Raw genomic sequence first — 7,243 nt, forward strand, 5'->3', positions numbered from 1 at the left:
CGAGGTACTTTATCCACCCATGTGCTACCAAAATATATCTAGACTTGAAAGAGTTGTATTGGTGGAAAGGAATAAAGAAGCAAGTAGCATATCATGTGGCCAAATATTTGAATTGCCAGCAAGTCAAAGCCGAGCATCAGAGGCCTGGTGGCCTAGCTTAATATATAGAGATACCACAGTGGAAATGAGAGATAATTAATATGGATTTCGTAGTAGGTCTGCCTCGCACATACCGTAAGCATGATTCAATTTAGGTTATTGTAGACCGACTGACAAAGTCTACTCATTTCCTACCAGTAAAGACGACAGATTCTGCAGAGCAGTATGCGCAGTTGTACATCAAAGAAATAGTCCGATTACATGGTACTCCAGGTTCACGGCGCATTTTTGGCAGGCATTTCAGAAAAATATTAGGTACCGAGGTCAATTTGAGCACCGTTTTCCATCCATAAACCGATGGTCAGGCAAAAAGGACCATTCAGACTCTTGAAGATATGTTGTGAGCATGTGTTATAGATTTTGGAGGTAATTAGGATGATCACTTGCCACTGATAGAAGTTGCTTACAATAATAGCTATCAGGCCAGCATTGGTATGGCTCCTTATAAAACGTTGTATGTGTGAAGATGTAGGTCTCTAGTGGGTTAGTTTGAACCAGCAAAGGTGCCGTTGATTGGTCCAAAGTTTGTTTGTGAGGCCTTAGAGAAAATCCAGCTAATCAGAGAAAGACTAAAAGCGGCTCAGAGTCATCAAAAGTATTATTCTGACAAGAGGCATCGTGACTTAGAGTTCATGGTTGGTGATAAGGTGTTTTTGAAAGTTTCACTAATGAAAGGAGTTATGAGGTTTGGTAAGAAAGGGAAACTTAGTCCTAGATTTATCAGACCTTAAGAAATTATAGAAAAGAAGGGAAACATGGCTTATGAGCTAGCGTTGCCCGTTGAGTTGTCCCCTGTTCATCCTATCTTTCATGTGTCTATGCTTAGAAAATACATTCATGATGAGTCGCATATAATACCTGCCAACGCCATAGAAATTAAAGAAGGCTTGACTTATGAAGAGGTACTTATAGAAATTCTCGATAGGCAAGTAAGAAAGTTGAGAACAAAAGATATAGCATCGGTAAAAGTTTTGTGGAGTAATCATGATTCAAAAGAGGCTACGTGGGAGGTCGAGGAAGATATGAGGAAGAAGTATCCTTATTTATTTGAGGAACAAGGTATGTGAACCTAGGTTTGGCATGACATTTAGATTTCATTTATTAAATACAAGTTAGCAAGTGTTTATGTCCTTACTAGATTATACTTAGTTGCTGAAGTAATTTAGTTTCTGTCAGAGTATATTTAGTTATTAAATAATTTAGTACAATATCAGAGTATATTTAATTCATTAAAGTGATTTACTTTTGCTGAAGTGTTGTGCTTTAGATTTTGGTTGGTTATTGTGGTACCTCCTTGCTGGAGTGTGAGTAATTAGTTTATGAGCTGTGTATGGTGCCTATGAATGGCATGTTATGGTATATTTGGTTGTTGTCGGTGTAGTTGTGGTATTGGTGACAGGGATAATTTTTTTGATAGTCCAATTTACATGGGAGACTCTGTCGAAATTTTTGAAAATTTAGGGAGTTATCCAAAATTTAGAGTCCCTTGGGAAAGTGAGTAGTGCTAAGAAAACTTAAGAAGTTCAAGGGCTTAAGGAATGATTGTTAGCTTAAGAATAAGGCCCTAGCAACATTCGGGGACAAATATTTATAAGGAAGAAAGATTGTAACACTCCTCAAAGCTATAAAAGTTTCAAGACACGCTAAATATAGAATTTATTTTTTTTAATCTTGCCTTGAGTGCATAAAAAGTATACTTCTATTACGAATTTAAACCCCGATGATTGATTTTTGAGTTACTTCTCTATTTAAAAATAATTGGATATACAATTAGGGGAATATTAAAAATTTTAATATTATTAATTATTAAAAGTTGGTATAATTAAATACTAGTTAAATAAAAAATAAATAAAAAAACAAAAAAAGTACACGTGACTAAAGCCCATAAAGTGGGCTATTGGAAGGCTTAATGCCTTAAATAAAACATAACAATAGTTCTAGAGTTCTTTACAAGTCACTAATTATTGCACTCAGGTATACAAAATTCTCTATTGTCAATTATCCTACAATAGTAGTAGGTACGAATTGAATAGTTAATTCCCTGCTTTCTCTGTATCAACATTAAATTCCATGTTTAGGTGTAAAACTTTAAAATTAATTAAAGTGCACTGGTTGTTGTAGAATCGATTGTTTGATGGGTATAAATTGGACTGGGGCCTACATATTGGCTCGAGGAGTTTTGAGGTAAGTTGATATAACCCTTTACTAAAGTGGTTTAACTCACAAAGGCATGCATACACGGTGTTTGATGAATTGCTTAAAAGAGTTAATATGTGCTTAATTGGAGCGCGTGAGTACCTATTAACTTAGAATTATTCTAGCTAAAGTTTAGATGATTTATTCTAATATATGTGCATAAATTTTCAGATTTTTGTATTATTCTTATATGTCATTTTCATGTTGAAAATTCATGAAGAAGAAAGAATCTTTAGAAATACTTTTGAATGTTTATTTCATGCTTATGCCATGCTTTACATTTAAAGATACCAGTACGAGTATGTATAGGATGTTCCAGAAAAGATTTAGTCTTGAATGGTCAAGAAAATTGAGAAGTTGATTAGATCCTAGCAAGGTCACACAAAATAATTTATTATTAAAGTATTTTTTGGGGAGTATCCTCTATTCTGAGAAGGGGTCATCGTCCAGGCCGAGGGTCCTGATCAAGGCGTTGACTTCCTGAAACTACTTGTGCCAAAGTAGGGAGCACACGAGCCGAGGGTCTCGTTGCTGAGGATTTTCCTAACCATGCTAATGTATGATACATGAGCGTTGAGAAACATGAAGCGAGTGATACCTCGTGGATTGGGCCCATTCGATCAGGTTGGGATCGAACCCATGCCGATCACACGGTGACTAAGACAGAAATAAGTCAGGATAGTTGGATCTCCCGAAGTATAAAGTGAAGTATTTTTTTTATATAAGAAAGAAACAAAAAAGAATTTCTTTTAGAATATTTATAAACTGCTATTATGCAATTATTTTAGAATTGTTCTTAGAAGCTTTATATTTTTCATGCTTTTAGAATCTTTGCTTGTAATATATATTTTATTAAAGTTTTGTCCCCTGTCGTTGAGACTCACTGAGTAAAATGGATGGTACTGACGTTATATTTTGGGAACCTACGTTGGTCTGCGGTACAATGTAGGAACCAATTTTGTAGGCGAGCAGGCTATATGTTAGGACTTCCCTCTCTTCCACTGTTATTGGTGAGCTCCGCTTTTATTCGTGGAGTATTCCTTTGAGTCATTTTTATTTAGTTATTTCTTTGTTTACTTGGATAACTAGCCAGGCAATCTCATGTCCTGAGCAGTGTGTCAATTTATCAGTAGAGGCTTCATAGACACAGTCAGTGGGTTAAGATTCAAATATTTTTTATAATAACTTAGCAGTATTTCGGTGGTTACTACAATAATATTTTGGAGTTGGTTTATTTTAGGTATTTAAATTAATTGAAAGTATTTGGTTAAAGTATTGCCTTGTTGCATATTAAAGTTTGAAGTTATAATAGATTTGATAAGCGCATATGGTTCACTCGGTCAATTTTAGTGATCGGGTGCCGGTCACGGTTTGTTTAAAAAATAGGTCGTGACAGAAGGAACATAGAGTATGTGATGAATTGTGAAGTTAGGAAATAAAGTCAAAGATCTGACAAGGCAGACTTTGACCTTATAACCATTAGGTAAGGATACAAAACAAAGGATTAGTAAGGGTTGTAAGTTGAAAAGCAAGTCTTTGTGGGAGGTCATGTGATCAGAGGCTCCAGAATATATGATCCAAATAAAACTATCTACTTGAGAAAGCATAAAATATTTGAGCAAAACACTCTTAGATAGCAGCTTACCAGCAAAATTGGCAAAAGCCATGAGATTTGGGATGGAGGATGAGTCAGAGATGTAAGTTTGTTGAAGTATCATCATCAATTGTGAATACTGATCTTTAGTAAGACCAGGCACCACTGTGTCATAGACAACCTCAGAAGAAGTATCAGACTGAGACCCCATATCAAGAACAACAATATTGGAAGAGGAACCATGCTCTAACTCAACATGAGCAGCAGTTTTCCTTGGGGCAGTCTGTCACGCCTCGACCTGGAAGCGAGACTGGCACCTGGTGCCTCAACTAACCTAGTGTACCAAATTGCAACTAAGGGACTCTGAACATATAATGTCATAATTTGGCCAAGGGGCCACCTTGCAAGACAATTTGCGAAGCAAAATATAAAACTGAATGAAAACTAGCGCTGACTAAACATCAACATAAAGTTGGGCCGACAAGGCCGTCATAACTACTACAACTGACAAACCACCAAAATATACATACCAGGCCTACAAGCCCAACATAATGCACTAACTGACAGGATATGTCTACAAGCCTCTACTGATAGATATATTGTGATCGGAACAGGGCCCCGACCTACCCATAATATATATACATACATATAGAAGATATACATGAAAACCTAGACCCGATAACTCCGAAGGATGTGGAGCTTACCGGTCAGGCTGAACTCTAGAAACACCTACTGAGGAGGTATACCCGTCTGTCTATCTGAACCTGCATGCATGAAATGCAGCGTCCCCAGAAAAGGAACGTCAGTACAAAATAATGTACCGAGTATATAAGGCGATAACATAACTGAAAGTTGAAACTGAACTGATAATATAATAATTGAAAGTAATTGGGAGTCAAAGATGATCTGGAGATATACTTACCTGTTGATACTGACTCAACTCCTTCAATATAGTAAGTAAAATAATTGTCCGGCATTATAAGGCTCGGTATATATAATTGCTCTATCGTAGTAGGCTCGCTCATAGGCGCTCGGCCATACTAGGCTATGTATCTCGACCATGCTGGGCTCGCTCATAGGCGCTCGGCCACAGTAGGCTCGGTATATAACTTTCCATCTGATCAGAGGTTGCCCAATAGGGGCCTGCCCATCGATTATAGCTCGATGGTAATGAAAATACTGTAATACTGTATATATAGGCTTGCTGCTCTCTTGACTGGAAGAAGACAATACTAAAATTGAATATAGAGTCTCGATAAGGAATAATATTGTAACTTATGAGACTAGAATAGTGTGAATAAATTCATGAATATGAACTTCTCTTTATGTCTCATTACTAACACATGTAGCTACGAGATCATGCCAAAATGAAGGAAGGCTTAGTCTTAACATACTTTATCACACTCTTTTCAATCACCAAGTTGAACTCGCCTGTTCTCACCTTAATTTACAACAACGATAATAATACTATCATTAAGTTATGAAACGTATAACTATCGCACAACGAACGACATGCTTATTTTGTATTAAAACGGACAGCATTTCCCCTATAATCCTTACTTCCTCCAAATTCAAGATAACACCAACAACACCAAAAACAACAATAAAAACATATATACATTATTTTCCAACCTTATGTACAACACACAATACTACAAAACAGCCCAACACACCCCAATCTCTTCATACACAAAACGACCACCGTAGTAGTGTCAACAACCCGAAAATATTACGACGAACGACTAGCCCAACATCCTGCATTTATGTGGTGTTTTTACACACCCTTCCTCCTCCAAAACTCCACAAAACAGTAGTAAAACACGCAGCCCAACAGCACCACAAAACAGTCCACAAAACAGTCCACAAAATAGTCCCTTACAAGTGAATAACTCGAACTCACGGCTTCCGATCACCGTCCCGTGAGTTCTTACAAATATAGAACGACTTACTATACATCTACAACAGAAAAAAAAAATGGATGAAAGAGAGAAGTAAACTTACCTTATTTGTTGGATAACTTGACTCCTATCTTGGTTCTTCAAACTCTAGGCTTTACCTCCGATTAGAACTTGAAAGGGGGAGAAAATCAATTGGGGTTTGGGGGAAATATTTGGGAGGAGTTTTGCAGAGAATGAGTCTGGTTATTTTGCCCTATTATCAGACTAATATATGAAGGGGATAGGACTTTAAAAAGTCCTCTTTGAACGACCCGAACTGGCCCATTTTTGGACGACCCGAACAGGTCCAGTTTTGGATTCTCGTTTAAGCAAGTAGGTGACAGTCTGCGCAGTCTCGCAAAAATGCCCATATCTCTCTACTCAGATATCGTATTGACAAACGGTTTAATGCGTTGGAAAGTAGACTCATAGATATTTAATTTGATGGGTGGAACACCCCATAACTCTAAGTATATTGGGAGAAAATTTCAGTTACATTTGACCTAAAGTTTCAGTAAAACATATGAACGTAACTTGTGATGACTTTCATCGACTTTTGTTCCACCACTCGCTTGACTTCAAAACATAACACATGGCTATCATACAAATAACATAACTCGTAACATAACCTCCTTATTATGTAAAACACCCTGGTCTCATCCCAAAAGTACATGCTATAACATTCCCAATTTGTCGGCTTTCGACGAAACATTATTTTTTTCAATTCCTTTAGCTTCTAAACCTTCCAACCCTCTTTGTACTTGTTGTTCATGATCTTCAATATTTGTAACTTCCAAGGTAACATGATTAACTTGTTTTATATATTTTCAAAGATGATCTCATTTCTTTGGGTTCTACATTAGTTTGCTCACGACGCAGTTTTATTTACGAAAATATAGGGTGTAACATCATTCCCCCTTGGGAATATTCATCCTCGAATGTTTACTTCTAGAGACTTCGGAAAAATTTTGCCAGAGTTTCCTCCGTACACTAGACTATAACCAACTTGCATGCAACCATAAAACATACTATGCATGCCACACATGGCCAATGTCTATAAATAACAATACTTTGCCTCAAAGAATCGTAAATCATAAATACTGAAAGTCAGAAAATAAGAGCTTACCTGATGACCTACTAGCCTGAATAGAGTTGTGCTGTAGCATCCCATCTCGAGCTATATCTTTAGTTTGAAATAGATGGGGGTATTTATACTTCATTTCTTCCTCCGCTTCCCATGTCATCTCTTCCACATTATTGCTTCTCCATAAAACCTTCACGGAGGCTACCTCCTTATTTCGTAGCTTGCGAATTTGTCGGTCTAAGATGGCAACTAGAATTTCCTTGTATGACAAGT

This window comes from Nicotiana tomentosiformis, chromosome 7 (genome assembly GCF_000390325.3).
Source record: "Nicotiana tomentosiformis chromosome 7, ASM39032v3, whole genome shotgun sequence".
Taxonomy (NCBI): Eukaryota; Viridiplantae; Streptophyta; class Magnoliopsida; order Solanales; family Solanaceae; genus Nicotiana; species Nicotiana tomentosiformis.